Source organism: Bubalus bubalis, chromosome 6 (genome assembly GCF_019923935.1).
Source record: "Bubalus bubalis isolate 160015118507 breed Murrah chromosome 6, NDDB_SH_1, whole genome shotgun sequence".
NCBI classification, from domain to species: domain Eukaryota; kingdom Metazoa; phylum Chordata; class Mammalia; order Artiodactyla; family Bovidae; genus Bubalus; species Bubalus bubalis.
Genome location: NC_059162.1, coordinates 83,588,555 through 83,607,754, shown reverse-complemented (window position 1 = coordinate 83,607,754; position 19,200 = coordinate 83,588,555). Strand labels below are relative to the sequence as shown.

The 19,200-nt window shown below is 41.6% G+C and overlaps 1 protein-coding gene across 4 annotated transcripts in view; it reads left to right on the top strand.

Moving 5' to 3' along the window:
- Window positions 1-789: 789 nt before the first annotated feature.
- PATJ (PATJ crumbs cell polarity complex component) overlaps window positions 790-19,200 on the top strand; it is a 382,417-nt gene continuing 364,006 nt past the window's right edge. For 2 of the 4 annotated variants that reach the window (XM_025288590.3, XM_025288587.3), the window contains exon 1: window positions 793-1,262. The gene's annotated coding sequence lies outside the window, so the exon portion shown is untranslated. Of the gene's footprint in view, window positions 1,263-19,200 lie in introns of all 4 variants that reach the window. The other 2 variants (XM_044944904.2, XM_025288586.3) reach the window with 2 other exon arrangements.

The window sequence follows — 19,200 nt, the reverse complement described above, 5'->3', positions numbered from 1 at the left end:
ATCAAAATTCTAGTTAGTTACATTAGAGAGAGTGGAATAAAGCCCTTTTAGATTTTACATAGTATTTCTTCAAGTCAAGTTATAGTATCAAGAATAAAAACCTTAAAAGCATATAGGGAAATAAACACTGACTTCGAGTCAGAAGATCCAATCTGGGTCCCAAATTTTGGGTAAACTACTTAACCTATAGGTGCACAATTTCTGTTGGAGAAGGAAATGGCAACCCACTCGTGTTCTTGCCTGGAGAATCCCAGGGACGGGGAAGCATGGTGGGCTGCCGTCTATGGGGTCACACAGAGTCGGACACAACTGAAGTGACTTAGCAGCAGCAGCACAGTTTCTTCGTCAGTTTTTTCACAGGGCCAATGAGGTAATGTACAAGCTAGCGCTCAGCATATCGCAGGCAAATACTGCTACACTGGTTTCTTTCCTCAACTAAATGAGAAAAAAATAACCTCAGTTATACTTAGAATTTTACGTTGAGTCAACAGATGAAGACGCTAAGGAGAGATGACAGAACGGGAAAGGAGAGGTACAGAAAGGGACCACACTGCTGCTGCTGCCAAGTCGCTTCAGTAGTGTCCGACTCCTTGCTGCCCCATAGACGGCAGCCCACCAGGCTCCCCCGTCCCTGGGATTCTCCAGGCAAGAACCCTGGAGTGGGTTGCCATTTCCTTCTCCAATGCATGAAAGTGAAAAGTGAAAGTGAGTCGCTCAGTCTTGTCCGACTCTTCGCGACCCCATGGACTGTAGCCGTCCAGGCTCCTCCGTCCCTGGGATTTTCCAGGCAAGAGGACTGGAGTGGGTGCCATTGGCAGATTCGACCAAATCCTTTCATCAGTGTCCTTCTTTAGTTTCCTCGATTTCAGGTCTTCTCTCAGCCCAGCCCTCCCACACCGGTCCAACCAGATCTCCCCACCACTTGGCTTTTCGTCTACCCTCTTGGCCCCCAGATCCCACCTTTTTCTGGCTGCTTAGCACTCCCTCGCCCAGTAGAACTTCACCTGCTGAAAGTAGAGAAGCCCACCGCCCCGGCGCTACCCCAGCAGTCGGCCTCCGGCAGCCCCAAACTCGCCCTCCCCCCTGCTCCCGCGCCACCTCGGCGCCCCGCCCCGGCCGCGGAGGGTAGGAGAGAGGGGAGGGCCTGCCAGGTGAGGCGCGGTCGCCCTGGGCTTCTCACTTCCGCCCAGGTGAGGGAGGGCTGACGCCGAACCTGCCCGCCCGCCAGCTCCGGGCTCCCACCGGCGCCTCCGCCCGATCAGGTAAAGCGGGGGGCCAGCCGGGCAGGCGCGCGCTGCGCCGCGGGGACCCCGCGCCTCGAACCGGACGGGGCCGCTCTCCCCGCGTCCGGAGCCTCCTCCCCCGTCCCGGCGCGCTTTCCGTCAGTCGTCCGGGAAGAGTGGGCACGGGAGACCCTGGGCGCCCGGCCAAGACCGCGGAGGGCACGGGGTGCCGTCCTCCTGCGTGGGGCACTGGGACCCCACCGTGATCCCCGGCCCTCGGTGCCGGGCTCGCCGGAGGCCGCGGGCCGCGCAGCCGCCGCGCCCCGCCCTGGCGGCCCTCAAATCTCGGCCCTGGTCTGTACCGGGAGAGGCCGGGATCAAATTTTGCACCCAGATGGGTGTCTGCGCTTCGCCCCCAGAGCTGGGCAGAGTCGCCCCAACTGGTGACGGTGAAAGGAGTGAACAGGTGGTGGCCTGCTCGAGGTCCCGGAGGACGGGGTGCCCAGGTCCCCATCTGGTTGCTGGTGGTCACGTAGCCGAGTTCCCAGGCCGACGGTCAGGCCTAGGCTCTGCTAGCTTCACTCTTTAGATGGGGAGGACCAGGCGGAGAGCGCTCTGCCTCCAGCCTTTGGGGAAATCGCAGGATTCCTGCTCTAAGTAAAGCTCAGGGAAGCATTTTCACATTCTTTCCCCCTACCTCCTACAAGTATCTCAACCCTCTAGGGACACCTAGCAGTCCGAATTAATCTCCCCCTGAAGTGTTGTCTTGGCAGTTTGTCATATCTCCAGATGGCTCTTATCACTTTGGATTTGAATTAGTTGTTTACTGGTTTGTCTGCGCGATTCAGAGGGTGGCCTTTAAGGACCTTCTCAGCTGCTTTCACAGTCTGGCCATTGGTAGGTGTGCAATAAACAAATGTTTCTTAAAAGAGCTGAGAAGACTTCTGGAGACCTAGAAAATAAAGACGTCTGTTACACCGAGTATGTTAATACCACTTGTAGGCAGTCTAAGATCCTACTGGTCTGTCAATTTATTTGCTCAAAGCTTTTGAAAGGTAAAGCTAGGGAGGAGTGGAGGTAAAAACTCAAATCGGTTCGTTTTGCAGCATCTGAAAAAGTTAGGCGAGGTAGCGACTTTTAGCCATAGTGAATTTGTTTCTAGGCCCCAAATGATCTTCATAAGGATTGTTTAAAATTTAAAATAATAAGAAAATTAATAAGTAACAGAACTGGATGGTTCTTTACATATAGAATTTATAAATTGTATTCTAAAGAAATTTGCCCTTCTCTAATTGAGATCCTATTAAGGGTTGCATAAGGTGAGCTTGGTATATCAGAATAATGGCTGTGTTTAAAGTTGGAAATAAATTATATTAAGCCCTCATTTGTGTTTAAAGGTGCTTTAATAAGTTCTGGTCATGTATTAATAGTTTTTATAACTATGAAAGTGAAAGTGAAAGTCACTCTCATGTCCAGGCCAGAATCCTGGGCAGTCTTTCCCTTATCCAGGGGATCTTCCCAACCCAAGGATTGAACCCAGGTCTCTTGCATTGCAGGTGGATTCTTTACCAGCTGAGCCACAAGGGAATCCCCTTATAGTTCATAGTTTATAACTATAAAGTTAATGTAGTCATTGTAGAAAAAATGGAGATAATTTTCAGGAAAGGAACTAAAAGCACACACAAACACACCTACCATTGAAAGTAACCACTGATAACATTATGGTATCTTGCCTTTCAGTGAGTATTCTTTAAAAGAAAAATCTGTGTATTTTCCCATGATGAATTTACCTTTTAGAACCTTGTGATTCTTAGACAGTGGCTCAGCATTCAGTAATCCTTGTAATTGCATTTGTTTTTAAGAGCACTTAATAATTAAACTAAACAACCAAGCAGTCTATCTCTGCTTTGTTAAACTTTAACAAAAATACATTAGGTTGGGGAAACTAAAGTGGGTTTAATTTGTTTACTCAAGATTTTGCTCACCTTGGTAGTAGAATAAACTTTTTGAGAAACAGGTCTGCTGCTGCTGCTAAGTCGCTTCAGTCATATCTAACTCTTTGCAACCCCATAGATGGCAGCCCACCAGGCTCCCCGGTCCCTGGGATTCTCCAGGCAAGAACCCTGGAGTGGGTTGCGATTTCCTTCTCCAATACATGAAAGTGAAAAGTGAAAATGAAGTCACTCAGTTGTGTCCTACTCTTAGCGACCCCATGGACTGCAGGCCACCAGGCTCCTCCGTCCCTGGGATTTTCCAGGCAAGAGTACTGGAGTGGGGAGAAACAGGTCTCAGTTCAGTTCAGTCGCTCAGTCATGTCCACCTCTTCGCGACCCCATGAATCGCAGTACGCCAGGCCTCCCTGTCCATCACCAACTCCCGGAGTTCACTCAGACTCACGTCCATCGAGTCAGTGATGCTATCCAGCCATCTCATCCTCTGTCGTCCCCTTCTCCTCCTGCCCCCAATCCCTCCCAGCATCAGAGTCTTTTCCAATGAGTCAACTCTTCGCATGAGGTGGCCAAAGTACTGGAGTTTCAGCTTCAGCATCATTCCCTCCAAGGAAATCCCAGGGCTGATCTCTCCACCTTAATTTTTGAGATCGCTTGACCATTGCTGTTTGCCGCAACCCCCCCTCCCCGCCCCCGCCCAATTCAGATGTTTCTGAGTAGATTTGGATGCCTTTTTAAAAAGCATTAGTCTAGGTTCTGATGCTAATGGAGAGAAAAAAATGAAAAAGGACTGCTTAGTTTTTGCATTTGCACAACTGTGTAGCCTGCACAGTTTGTAGACAGTGAATTAAGTCCACCTACCATATAACTCTTGACAAGTCACTTGATTCTACCCCTGTTTTCCCATTTGTAAATAATCTACCACACTGAGTTTGGGGAGGTTGAAATAAAATAATGTTCAAGAATGTGTCTTGTAAACTGTAAAACATTCTTCTCCTGCTTTTTGCTCATCCACTGAGATGTTGAATTCTGATAGAATGAAGGAGTTTGTTGTTTTTATTGGGAGGAACTCTAGTTTTAAAGTGGTTTCATTCTGAACTGCTCTGCTCAGTGCTTTGGTCATGTCCAACCCTTTGCCACCCAGTGGACTGAAGCCCGCCAGGCTCCTCTGTCCGTGGGATTTTCCTGGCAAGAATGCTGGAATGGGTTGCCATTCTTTCTTCCGGGGGATCTTCCCAACCCAGGGATTGAACCCCCATCTCCCGCATTGCAGGCGGATTCTTTACTGCTGAGCCACGAGGGATGCTCCCTCATTCTGACAGTTACTTTGATAAAAGGTGTCGAGGCTGTATTAGCTGATGAAAGTTTTTACTATAAACACTATACAGAGATCTTTCTGAAAAAGCCTAGGTTAAAACTGCCCTGACAGCATGGTTAACCGCTTGCTTTTGTGACTAAGCACTTGAAATAGGGCTAGTTGGGGTTGAAATATATAAATAGACTGTAAGTATAAATAGACATCAAATTTTGAAGACAATGTAAAAACCTAAATACCTTAGTTTTAACATTATTTACATATTTAAATGATAATTTATATATATTTGGATAATTAAAATCCCCTGGAGAAGGAAATGGCAACCCACTCCAGTATTCTTGCCTGGGAAATCCCATGGACAGAGGAGCCTGGCAGGCTACAGTCCATGAAGTTGCAAAGAGTCAGACATGACTTAGCAACTAAATGACAACAAAAGGATAATTAAATATGTTATTTAAATTAATTTTACTTGTTTCTTTTTGCTTAACATGTGGCTACTAGAAAAATTTCAAATTACATTATGTGGCTCACACTATATTTCTATTGAATAGCAGGGGGTTAGGATTCAATATATGTTTATTCTTAAGAGGGTTTGGTTTACTGAAACCCTTACATTTTGATTTATAAATTGATTTTTTTAAACTCCCAAATTTAGGCCTCCCCACTCCCGCCTCCCTTGTATTCATTGCATTGGTGAAAATTTTTGTTGTTTAGTTTTTTGATAAACAACTGCTACTGACTACAGAAGAAAAATTGCGGCTAAAACAATTACTTGTTTTTTTGAAGCCCCCAAATAGCTTAGATAATTTTGATTGAAAAGAGATGTTAATAATAATAGTGTGTGCTCAGTTGCTTCGGTCTGACTTTTTGTGAACCTGTGGACTGTAGCCTGCCAGGCTCCTCTGTATATGAGACTCTCTAGGCAAGAATACTGTAGTGGGTTGTCAGGCCCTCCAGGGTATCTTCCCGACCCAGGAAGATACCTGGGTGTCTCCTGCATTGCAGGCGAATTCTTTACTGCTGAGCCACCAGATAGCCACCATTTGTTGAATGTTCACTGCATTCAGGCTGCTTTATAATCTCTTATTTAGTCCATCCAACTATAAATATTTAATACTTTTATTAATTATTTTATAAACAAGGAAGCTAAAATATAGGAAAATTTAAGCAATTGGCCACAAGAACACAGAGCTGGTTCCAGGAATGCAACCCAGGTCTCTATGATTTCAAAGCTTGTAAACTATAGATTCTCCTGTATTTTGGGAATTGATTATTGAATCACCTGGAAAAAAGTTGGTTATCGAAAGAGATATTTAGTTCTAATCCCTTGTTTGTGTTAGTGACCAGTAGGGAATGCTCAACAGATTAGGTGAATGAATCATGAATTCCTACTAATCATGTAGTTACAGTGAATGAAAAGGAGTTTGTATATCATCATGACTAAATCTTAAAATGTAAAATCTTAAAAATGTAAAATTAAATAAAGCTGAAGGATAAACATATAGTATAATTGCCATTTGTATAGTTTAAAACTCTGCCACCCAATAATATTGTAAACAAAGGTAGTTTGTGTTTTAAGAATTTCAGATTTGAATTGTCTTTATATTGATTGCATGCATTTGTGAAGCTGCCTTGTGGTTAAATGAAGTTAGTAAAATCTCTGTGAAATGAGCATTCTCTAATATTGATCTTAGTCTTAAAAGAACAAACCAAACCAGTGTTGCCCTTTGCTTTGATGCTGTGCACGTGTCTGGTTAGTAGATAGCTTTGAAGCCCAGGTGTGCAGCATTTCATGGACAGACAGACCTGTTTTCATTTAACTTTAGCCCTTAATTGATAGGCATGACGTTGATAACAGCCTGGGTAAGGCTTCTGCAATGGGAAGGGCAGTCCCTCACTGTATTATTTTCTGGAACTTGAAATGAAGTTCCAGGATGGAGTGTGGTAGGAGAGGAAGATGAAGTAAGTAGATGTTGATGGTCAAGTTTACAAACTTTCATTCCCTCCCTATTGAAAATTTGAAATCTCTGACTTTCATTTTTAAAGTAGTTAGTTGCTGAAAAAGTCTTTAGCAGTTGACCTTCCCTCCCCACAAAGTGAAATTAATTCCACTCAGTGGCAGTTGCAGTCTTCCTGTCATTACCATTTCAAAGTGCTTTCCCCCTTAGTTTTTGAAATTATAAGATCTTTTCTACATTTGCAAAAAGATGATACATTGTTGAGATAAATGAGATGTTATAACAGAATGATCCTGCAGTGTACATAGTAGGCACCCAAAAACTGGTTACATGATTTAATGCCAGATGAAATGGATTCTGGGAAAAGGTCAAGAGAAGGGTGAACATTAGTGGGAAAGGTGTCTAAAGCAAGTGCTTAGTCACTCAGTTGTGTCCTACTCTTTTTGACCCCATGGACTGTAGCCGGCCAGGATCCTCTGGACATGGGGAGTCTCCAGGCAAGAATACTGGAGTGGGTTGCCATGCCCTCCTCCAGGAGATCTTCTGAACCAAGGGGTCGAACCCAGGTCTCCCACGTTGCAGGTGGATACACTCTGAGCCACCAGGGAATAGTTTGGCCTATTTCACAATTTGTTCAGATTGTTTTGAGTATCACAAGCATCCCAAAAGTGGCATGACTCTATTTCTGAGAGGTTAAGGGCATACAGTCTGCAATGTGGAAGAACTAAACAGAATATTTGAGGTGGAAACTAGCCATTAACAAGGAGTGTGAACGCCTGGTTCTTTCAGAGAGTGACTGGCTACACATCAGAGATCCGTAAGTGAAAATCACCCAGTTCATTATTTTTTTTTGCTGATCATTGGAGAAAAAACTGCTACCAACAGGAAAAAAGAGCACATAATAAAACAGTTTAACTTTGTACACAGTGGACAAGTTATAGGCAGAAACTGATATGCTTTGGTTAACTATGAATTGTTTAATGAGAAAAGTTAGTATTTATCTAATTGAATTATTCTGATAAACTGACTTAATTTTCAGTTCTGATTCTGAGTTTAACATGGAATCTTTCAGCTTTGACTTCAACATGTCCTCCTAAATGTCCAACATTAGGTGGACTTGAACATTGCCTGTGGCTTAGGCACATGGCCCTGAAGTATCAGGCTCATTTTAGAATTTATATATATCTGTTTCCAAAATTCCAGGAGTATGGTGTTTTGATGGCAGCCAAAAATACACTATTTATTTATTTTTTTTAAACATCTAAGGAGTTTAGAAGATGCTTTGCTGTTTGATAGGGATGCAGGCTAGGAGACCTGTCTCGACTCTACATTAGGATGACAGCAGATGTGTTTATCTGTAGTTTGAATGAAGAGCCATTGTTACTCCCTGAAAAGGAGAGTTTGTTTTCCATTTAATCAATACCTCATAAATGCTGAGCTTTGAAGAAATGGCCATGGCAACTAGACACAAGTTGAGCTTTGCTCTGCTAAGGGAGCAATAGAAATTTAAAGTTGCTCATGTATTCCAATTTTTGAATAATTTCTGAAATCATGACTTCATCTGTAGTTAATAGCGTTTAGATTGTTCAGAGTCCCCAGTTTCCTTGAGCTCTGCCATTGAAGAGTAACATGCAGTCTAACTGTGATATGCCCAATTCACACCTGTAGTAACAGGCTGACTACCTGCGCTTCCCTATAATGGTTGCCAGTGATCTTTTCTTTCAGTTTTCTAAGGTAAATTATAAGATGTCTTGTTAAACCAGATTTTCAAGACATGAGATATCTTGCTCAATTTAAGAAAGAAGCATAGATGTCTTAGGTAGTTACAGTCTTGTGTGCTACTGGGAATCTGCAGAGTATGTTTCTCAGGGTCCTTAATTGGCCTACATTCTTGAACTAAGGCAGTTAATAAATCTTTTCAATAAGTTCCCTCCACCTAGAAATTTAAATCAAATTAAATTTCTAACTCTGCAGCAGTTTTTCTCAAATATTGCATTAATTGGTAATGGCTAAGGGCATGGTTATTTTTGAAAAGCCACAATATTATAATAATTTCCTTCAATCAAATCCCACAGTGAACCAGACATGAAAAATTCATGGCACAAACTCTCTTGATCAATGATGCAGTGGAAGCTGTTAAACATAATAGACTACTGGTTCTCTGGAGTCTGTGCAGCTCTGAGGAAAGCAGCACTCTGTGGCATTTTAAAGCCTGGCCTCTGACCCATTGTAGGTAGCCTGTCTACCACAAGGTACACTCAGCTTTACAATGCCTATACAAACTTGAAATTCCTTGCTGTAAACCCTGTCAGTTTCTCTGCCAGGCCAAATAGGTCAAAATTCTTTGGCCAAAGATTTCCTATGACCATAAAATGAATGAAACATGGGTTCCGTTTAGTGTACATGCTACTTCCTGGATGGTCAGTTATACAGTTATTGCATTTCTTCCTGCTGACCTCATATACTCTGAAAGCCCTAGTGCCCTTCCCTAGATATTACATAACATCATGAAGTTGTGGTAATTATCCAGGTATGTTCTGTGGACATAGTTGAGCTTTTAATAAATATGAGTCATAGGATTGGATGGCTAACCAGGTTCTAACCTGAATCCTTACTCAAAGATATTGACCACCATGCTTTTCAGAATATGCAGGAAGATCTTTTGAGAGAGTAAAAAAGGACAATAAAATTTTGCTTTTTATTTTTTCCTTACTTTCATGATGCTTTTATTTTATGTATATTTTAAAACACATATAATATGTAAATATAGTAATATATGTTTGTAATGATGGTAAGGGGAGTGGTCAACATATTTTTAACTGATGGGAATGTGTGTTTCAAAAAGTTTAAAGACCACTAATCTATCTTGTTACCAGAATTACCTTTTTAAATAGAAATCTGGACTCAATATTTCCCTACTTAAAAGCCTTTGATTGCTTCCTGCTGCTCACAGGATAAAGAGTAGTCTACTTAGCATTATTTACAAGGACCCTCTCAAAATAGTCTGTCTGAACCAGTGCTTCTCAAACTCAGTGATGGAAGATTAGGTTTCCCCTCCCTTAGTCTTTCAAGGACTGACATTTTTATGAAATTATTAGAAAAATGAATTGTTAGAAAAAGGAAATTAGAAAAATAAACACAATGTAAGTTGTGCTTTTTATTACTAAATTCAATAGACCTACATGACTGCCACATTCCATGGTTTCTAAATAAGTATCAGTTTTGGTGCTTATCTCTGTGGGTGAAGCATCAATCCACGGTCTACACGTGTAGTAACACTGGTCTGAATTACTTTTTCGCCCTTTCTGCTGCCTTTAGAGACCTATAGTAGTTCATTTAGAGCTAGTTACTAGTCTCACTGAGAGCCATGCACTTTTATACCTGTATGTGGTAATTCTCTGATTGTGGTCTCTAGACTAGCTGCACTAGGATTACAGGGGAACTTTGTTAGATATGCAGATTCTCAGAACTTGGCTTAGACATACAGGATCAGAAACACTAGGAGTGGATCCTACAATTTGTGTTTTAGCAATCCCTCAGGGTGATCCTGAGGCTTATTAAAATTTAAGAAGTCCTTAACTCAGGGCACCCTGTATGTCATTCAAACTGGAACCCTTCTGAGAATGAAATGGACTGCTATTAATAAAGATGCTGAGTAATCTGAGACTATTTTAGGCAAATGAGGACAAATGGCCACTCTGCTTTTATACTCCATTCTTTTTCTGAGAGAGGTCTCTGGTGTGTTCTCATTCCAGCATTCCCAAACTTCCATGGGCAGGGAAGTCACTCTGCTTTTATGATTTCTCTGAGCACATGGTCCAGTTCAGTTCAGTTGCTCAGTCATGTCCGACTCTTTGCAATCCTGTGGACTGCAGCACACCAGGCTTCCCTGTCCGTCACCAACTCCCGGAGCCTACTCAAACTCATGACCATTACATTGGTGATACCATCCAACCATCTCACCCTCTGTTGTCTGCTTCTCCTCCCACCTTCAGTCTTTCCCAGCATCAGGGTCTTTTCCAATGAGTCAGTTCTTTGCATCAGGTGACCAAAGTATTGGAGTTTCAGCTTCAGCATCAGTCCTTCCAATGAATATTCAGGACTGATTTCCTTTAGGATTGACTGGATCTCCTTGCAGTCCAAGGGACTCTCAAGAGTCTTCTCCAACACCACAGTCCCAAAGCATCAATTCTTCTGTGCTCAGCTTTCTTTATAGTCCACCTCTCAAATCCATACATGACAACTGGAAAAACCATAGCTTTGACTAGATGGACCTTTGTTGGTAAAGTAATGTCTCTGCTGTTTTTTGTTTTTTTTTTTTTACTTTACAATATTGTATTGGTTTTGTCATACATTGACATGAATCCACCACGGGTGTACATGTGTTCCCCATCCTGAACCCCCTCCCACCTCCTTCCCCATCCCACCCCTCTGGGTCATCCCAGTGCACCAGCCCCGAGCATCCTGTATCATGCATTGAACCTAGACTGGCGATTCATTTCACATATGATAATATACATGTTTCAATGCCATTCTCCCAAATCATCCCATCCTCACCCTCTCCCACAGAGTCCAAAAGACTGTTCTATACATCTGTGTCTCTTTTGCTGTCTCGCATACAGGGTTATTGTTACAATCTTTCTAAATTCCATATATATGTGTTATTATACTGTATTGGTGTTTTTATTTCTGGCTTACTTCACTCTGTATAATAGGCTCCAGTTTCAACCACCTCATTAGAACTGATTCAAATGTATTCTTTTTGATGGCTGAGTAATACTCCATTGTGTATATGTACCACAACTTTCTTATCCATTCGTCTGCTGATGGACATCTAGGTTGCTTCCATGTCCTGGCTATCATAAACAATGCTATGATGAACATTGGGGTACACGTGTTTCTTTCAATTCTGGTTTCCTCGGTGTGTATGCCCAGCAGTGGGATTGCTGGGTCATAAGGCAGTTCTATTTCCAGTTTTTTAAGGAATCTCCACACTGTTCTCCATAGTGGCTGTACTAGTTTGCATTCCCACCAACAGTGTAAGAGGGTTCCCTTTTCTCCACACCCTCTCCAGCATTTATTGCTTGTAGACTTTTGAATAGCAGCCATTCTGACTGGCGTGAAATGGTACCTTATTGTAGTTTTGATTTACATTTCTCTGATAATGAGTGATGTTGAGCATCTTTTCATGTGTTTATTAGCCATCTGTATGTCTTCTTTGGAGAAATATCTGTTTAGTTCTTTGGCCCATTTTTTAATTGGGTCTTTCATTTTTCTGGAATTGAGCTGTAGGAGTTGCTTGTATATTTTTGAGGTTAATTCTTTGTCAGTTGCTTCATTTGCTATTGTTTTCTCCCATTCTGAAGGTTGTCTTTTCACCTTGTTTCTAGTTTCCTTTGTTGTGCAGAAGCTTTTAATTTTAACTAGTAAATTATAATAAACAAGTATAATATATAAACAAGTATAATAAACTAGTAAAAATAAACAAATAAACTATTTGTTTATTTTTGCTTTTACTTCCAGTATTCTGGAAGGTGGCTCATAGAAGATCCTGCTGTGATTTATGTCGGAGAGTGTTTTGCCTATGTTCTCCTCTAGGAGTTTTATAGTTTCTGGTCTTATGTTTAGATCTTTAATCCATTTTGAGTTTATTTTTGTGTATGGTGTTAGAAAGTGTTCTAGTTTCATTCTTTTACAAGTGGTTGACCAGTTTTCCCAGCACCACTTGTTAAAGAGATTGTCTTTTCTCCATTGTATATTCTTGCCTCCTTTGTCAAAGATAAGGTGTCCATAGGTGCGTGGATTTATCTCTGGGCTTTCTATTTTGTTCCATTGATCTATATTTCTGTCTTTGTGCCAGTACCATACTGTCTTAATGACTGTGGCTTTGTAATAGAGCCTGAAGTCAGGCAGGTTGATTCCTCCAGTTCCATTCTTCTTTCTCAAGATTGCTTTGGCTATTCGAGGTTTTTTGTATTTCCATACAAATTGTGAAATTATTTGTTCTAGCTGTGTGAAAAATACCTTTGGTAGCTTGATAGGGATTGCACTGAATCTATAGATTGCTTTGAGTAGTATACTCATTTTCACTATATTGATTCTTCCGACCCATGAACACAGTATATTTCTCTGTCTATTAGTCTCCTCTTCCATTTCTTTCACCAGTGTTTTATAGTTTTCTATATATAGGTCTTTTGTTTCTTTAGGTAGATATATTCCTAAGTATTTTATTCTTTTTGTTGCAATGGTGAATAGAATTATTTCCTTAATTTCTCTATTTTCTCATTATTAGTATATAGGAATGCAAGGGATTTCTTTGTGTTGATTTTATATCCTGCAACTTTACTATATTCATTGATTAGCTCTAGTAATTTTCTGGTGGAGTCTTTAGGGTTTTCTGTGTAGAGGATCATATCATCTGCAAACCGACAGTTTTACTTCTTCTGTTCCAATTTGGATTCCTTTTATTTCTTTTTCTGCTCTGATTGCTGTGGCCAAAACTTCCAAAACTATGTTGAATAGTAGTGGTGAAAGTGGGCACCCTTGTCTTGTTCCTGACTTTAGGGGAAATGCTTTCAGTTTTTCACCATTGAGGATAATGTTTTCTGTGGGTTTGTCATATATAGCTTTTTTATGTTGAGGTATGTTCCTTCTATTCCTGCTTTCTGGAGAGTTTTTATCATAAATGGATGTTGAATTTTGTCAAAGGCTTTCCCTGCATCTATTGAGATAATCATATGGCTTTTATTTTTCAATTTGTTAATGTGGTGTATTACATTGATTGATTTGTGGATATTGAAGAATCTTGCATGCCTGGGATAAAGCCGACTTGGTCATGATGTATGATCTTTTTAATGTGTTGTTTGATTCTGTTCGCTAGAATTTTGTTAAGGATTTTTGCGTCTATGTTCATCAGTTATATTGGCCTGTAGTTTCCTTTTTTTGTGGCATCTTTGTCAGGTTTTGGTATTAGGGTGATGGTGGCCTCATAGAATGAGTTTGGAAGTTTACCTTCCTCTGCAATTTTCTGGAAAAGTTTGAGTAGGATAGGTGTTAGCTTTTCTCTAAATTTTTGGTAGAATTCAGCTGTGAAGCCGTCTGGTCCTGGGCTTTTGTTTGCTGGAAGATTTTTGATTACAGTTTCAATTTCTGTGCTTGTGATGGGTCTGTTAAGATTTTCTATTTCTTCCGGGTTCAGTTTTGGAAAGTTGTACTTTTCTAAGAATATGTCCATTTCTTCCACGTTGTCCATTTTATTGGCATATAGTTTCTGATAGTAGTCTCTTATGATCCTTTGTATTTCTGTGTTGTCTGTCTTGATTTCTCCATTTTCATTTCTAGTTTTATTGATTTGATTTTTCTCCCTTTGTTTCCTGATGAGTCTGGCTAATGGTTTGTCAATTATACTTACCTTCTCAAAGAACCAGCTTTTGGCTTTGTTGATTTTTGCTATGGTCTCTTTTGTTTCTTTTGCATTTATTTCTGCCCTAATTTTTAAGATTTCTTTCCTTCTACAACCCTGGGGTTCTTCATTTCTAGTTGCTTTAGGTATGCTGCTGCTGCTGCTGCTAAGTTGCTTCAGTCGTGTCCGACTCTGTGCGACCCCATAGACGGCAACCCACCAGGCTCCACCATCCCTGGGATTCTCCAGGCAAGAACACTGGAGTGGGCTGCCATTTCCTTCTCCAATGCATGAAAGTGAAAAGTGAAAGTGAAGTCACTCAGTCGTGCCCGACTCTTAGCGACACCATGGACTGCAGCCTATCAGGCTCCTCCATCCATGGGATTTTCCAGGCAAGAGTACTGTCAGTTTGCCTTCTCGGGCTTTAGGTGTAGAGTTAGGTTATTTATTTGACTTTTTTCTTGTTTCTTGAGGTAAGCCTGTATTGCTATGAACCTTCCCCTTAACACTGCTTTTACAGTCTCCCACAGGTTTTGGGTGTTGTGTTTTCATTTTCATTCGTTTCTATGCATATTTTGATTTCTTTTTTGATTTCTTCTGTGATTTGTTGGTTATTCAGAAGCGTGTTGTTCAGCTTCCATATGTTGGAATTTTTAATAGTTTTTTCCCTGTAATTGAGATCTAATCTTACTGCATTGTGGTCAGAAAAGATGCTTGGAATGATTTCAGTTTTTTTGAATTTACCAAGGCTAGATTTATGGCCCAGGGTGTGATCTGTCCTGGAGAAGGTTCTGTGTGCGCTTGAGAAAAAGGTGAAATTCATTATTTTGGGGTGAAATGTCCTATAGATATCAATTAGGTCTAACTGGTCTATTGTATCATTTAAAGTTTGTGTTTTCTTGTTAATTTTCTGTTTAGTTGATCTATCCATAGGTGTGAGTGGGGTATTAAAGTCTCCCACTATTATTGTGTTATTATTAATTTCCCCTTTCATACTTGTTAGCATTTGTCTTACATATTGAGGTGCTCCTATGTTGGATGCATATATATTTATAATTGTTATATCTTCTTCTTGGATTGATCCTTTGATCATTATGTAGTGTCCTTCTTTGTCTCTTTTCACAGCCTTTGTTTTAAAGTCTATTTTATCTGATATGAGTATTGTTACTCCTGCTTTCTTTTGGTCTCTATTTGCATGAAATATCTTTTTCCACCCCTTCACTTTCAGTCTGTATGTATCCCTTGTTTTGAGGTGGGCCTCTTGTAGACAACATATATAGGGGTCTTGTTTTTGTATCCGTTCAGCCAGTTTCTGTCTTTTGGTTGGGGCATTCAACCCATTTACATTTAAGGTAATTATTGATAAGTATGATCCCATTGCCATTTACTTTATTGTTTTGGGTTTGAGTCTATACACCCTTCTGTGTTTCCTGTCTAGAGAAGATCCTTTAGCCTTTGTTGGAGAGCTGGTTTGGTGGTGCTGAATTCTCTCAGCCTTTGCACGTCTGTAAAGCTTTTGCTTTCTCCTTCATATTTGAATGAGATCCTTGTCGGGTACAGTAATCCAGGTTGTAGGTTTTTCTCTTTCATCACTTTATGTCCTACCATTCCCTCCTGGCCTGAAGAGTTTCCATTGAAAGATCAGCTGGTATGGGAATCCCCTTGTGTGTTATTTGTTGTTTTTCCCTTGCTGCTTTTAACATTTGTTCTTTGTGTTTGATCTTAATTTGATATTAATTTGATTAATATGTGTCTTGGGGTGTTTCACCTTGGGTTTATCCTGTTTGGCACTCTCTGGGTTTCTTGGACTTGGGTGATTATTTCCTTCCCCATTTTAGGGAAATTTTCAACTATTATCTCCTCAAGTATTTTCTCATGGTCTTTCTTTTAGTCTTCTTCTTCTGGGACTCCTATGATTCGAATTTTGGGGCGTTTAACATTGTCCCAAAGGTCTCTGAGATTGTCCTCATTTCTTTTAATTCGTTTTTCTTTTTTCCTCTGTTTCATTTATTTCTACCATTCTATCTTCTACCTCAGTTATCGTATCTTTTGCCTCCATTATTCTACTGTTGGTTCCCTCCAGAGTGTTTTTGATCTCATTTATTGTGTTATTCATTATATATTGACTCCTTTTTATTTCTTCTAGGTCCTTATTAAATCTTTCTTGCATCTTCTCAATCCTTGTCTCCAGGCTATTTATCTGTAACTCCATTTTGTTTCCAAGATTTTGGATCATTTTCACTACCATTATTTGGAATTCTTTATCAGGTAGATTCCCTATCTCTTCCTTTTTTGTTTGGTTTGGTGGGCATTTATCCTGTTCCTTTACCTGCTGGGTATTTCTCTGCCTCTTCATCTTGTTTATATTTCTGTGTTTGGGGTGACCTTTCTGTATTCTGGCAGTTTGTGGAGTTCTCTTTATTGTGGAGTTTCCTCACTGTGGGTGGGGTTGGACGGGTGGCTTGTCAAAGTTTCCTGGTTAGGGAAGCTTGTGTCAGTGTTCTGGTTGGTGGAGCTGGATTTCTTCTCTCTGGAGTGCAATGAAGTGTCCAGTAATGAGTTATGAGATGTCAAAGGGTTTGGTGTGACTTTGGACAGCCTGTATATTGACACTCAGGGCTATATGTTCCTGTGTTGATGGAGAATTTGTGTGGTATGTCTTGCCCTGGAACTTGTTGGCCCTTGGGTGGTGCTGGGTTTCAGTGTAGGTATGGGGGCATTCTTTGAGCTCCTATCGATTAATATTCCCTGGAGTCAGGAGTTCTCTGGTGTTCTCAGGATTTGGACTTAAACCTCCTGCCTCTGGTTTTCAGTCTTATTCTTAGAGTAGCCTCAAGACTTCTCTATCTGTACAGCACCGATGATAAAACATCTAGATTAAAGATGAAAAGCTTCTCCACAGTGAGAGACACCCAGAGAGGTTCACAGAGTTACATGGAGAAGAGAAGAGGGAGGAGGGAGATAGAGGTCACCAGGAGGAGAAGAGAGGGAATCAAAAGAGGAGAGAGCAAGCTAGCCAGTAATCATTTCCTTATATGCTCTCCACAGTCTGGACCACTCAGAGATGTCCACAGAGTTATACAGAGAAGAGCAGAGGGAGGAAGGAGACAAAGGTGGCCAGGAGGATAAACAGGGGAATCAAAAGGAGACAGACAGATCCAGCCAGTAATCAGTTCCCTAAGTGTTCTCCACAGTCTGGAACACACAAAGAGAATCACAGAGTTGGGTAGAGAAGAGAAGCGGGAGGGAGGAGATAGAGGTGACCTGGTGGAGAAAAAGGAGAGTCCAAAGAGGGAGAGAGCAGTTAAGCCAGTAATCTTGCTCCCAAGTAAAAATGGTACTGAAGATTGGGTTCTTAAAGGTACAAAATTGATAACAAATACCAAAAGCAAAGATTAAAAATCTAGAGTAGAGGTTGGATTCTCAAAAATACAATATTAAAGGAAAAAACAAAGTCACAAAAATTATAAAATATGTATATATGAAGTTTGCTTTAAAAAATAGGGTCTTTTTTTTTGCAAAGTAATAGTAGGTTATAAAAATGAAATTAAAGGAGTAATAGAGGACTTAAAAATAAAATTTTTTTTTAAAAAATTTAAAGAATGATAATAGTAAAAATATATCTAGGACTTTCTCTGGTGGTGTTGTGGACAGTGTGGGGTCAGTTCATTTTCAGATAGTTCCTTGAGCTGGCTTATATTTCTCAAGATCTATAGGCCCCTTCCTATGTAGTTGGTGCTAACTACAGGGTTTTAATCTATTGCACCTGTCACTTCCAAGGTGGTTCCCTCTGTTTGTTTTAGGTCCTTCTGTTTGCTGGTCTCTTCAGTGTCTAATTTCCGCCCTGACACAAGGAGGGGGTGGTGGACACTTTTTTAGGCTCACTTGTTCAGTTGTGCTGTGGGGAGGGAGGAACACTGCAAACAAATAACACTGGCATGTGCTCGCAGTATCTCAGCCACAGTAGGTTTGCCCCCGCTCACAGCATGTGTGCTTTCCCTGTCTACACTGCTTAGGCTCTAGGTTGCTCTGCTGGGAACTGTCTGGGGCTGGCCCTGGTTTGTATGCACTTCCCAGGTCTAAGCCGCTCAGGTTCAGGTACTTGGGTACTCCACAAAGGCGCAGACTCTGTTGGGCCTGCGTTTTGTACCCTTCCCGGTTCCAAGCATCTCAGGTGACCAGGTGCTTGGTCACCTGGCTTAACTGCTCTCTCCCTCTTTAGACTCTCCTTTTTCTCCACCAGGTCGCTGAGGTGACTTATCACCTCCCCCATTCCTGCCACTCGGTTTTCTGGGTGTACAACCAGTGCATCTTCTCAGGTGTGCCGTGTGTCTCTTCTGGGGAGCTGATCTCTGGCTGCAACCCTCCCGGCAGATGTTGACTGTCCAGAATCTCAAGAAGTCTTGGTTAGCAACAAAGCCTGCTTGCAGTTTGGTAGATGATGCTTCTCTGGGGCCGCAATTGCCCCCTTCCAGCTCTGGCTACCCTCACCTGCCTGTCTCTGTTGGGGGATGGGCTGGTCCGCAGCTGGCTAGCTCTGCTAAGTCCTTTGTTCTGTGAGCAGGCCTGGCGGTGTCTTAGGTTAGGGCTTTTTGCGTGGTAGCTATCCCACAGTCTGATTTGCTAGCCCAAGTTAGTTTCCTCAGATTGCCCTTGGGGCATTTAAGGCCCAGTCCTTACTCTAAGCAATGCAACCCATGCCTCCCTGCCCAGCCCCCGCTTGCTAGTGGCAGATGTGGGCATCTGCGCTGCTTCTCCACTGGGAGTTACCGTTGGGCATGTAATCTGTGGGTTTTAATTATTTATTTATTTTTCCTCCCGGTTATGTTGCCCTCTGAGTTTCCAAGGCTAGCCACAGATTTGCCCGTGAGAGCGTTTCCTGGTGTTTGGGAACTTCTCTCTTTTTTAAGACTCCCTTCCCAGGACGGATCTCTGTCCCTACCTCTTTTGTCTCTCTTTTTATCTTTTGTATTTTTTCCTACCTCCTTTCGAAGACAATGGGCTGCTTTTCTGGGTGCCTGATGTCCTCTGCCAGCATTCAGAAGTTGTTTTATGGAATTTACTCAGCGTTCAAAGTGTTCTTTTGATGAATTTGTGGGAGAGAAAGTGGTTTCCCTGTCCTGTTTATCCGCCATCTTAGGACTGCCCCTGTTTCTGCTTTGTAGTATGCTGTCTAGGTTTGTCATAGCTTTTCTTCCAAGGAGCAAGTGTCTTTTAATTTCATGGCTGCAGTCACCATCTGCAGTGATTTTGGAGCCCCCCCCCAAATAGTCTCTGACTGTTTCCATTGTTTCCTCATCTATTTGTGTGTGGTATACACCCTTGCTATTGTATATATATGCCTTACAATATA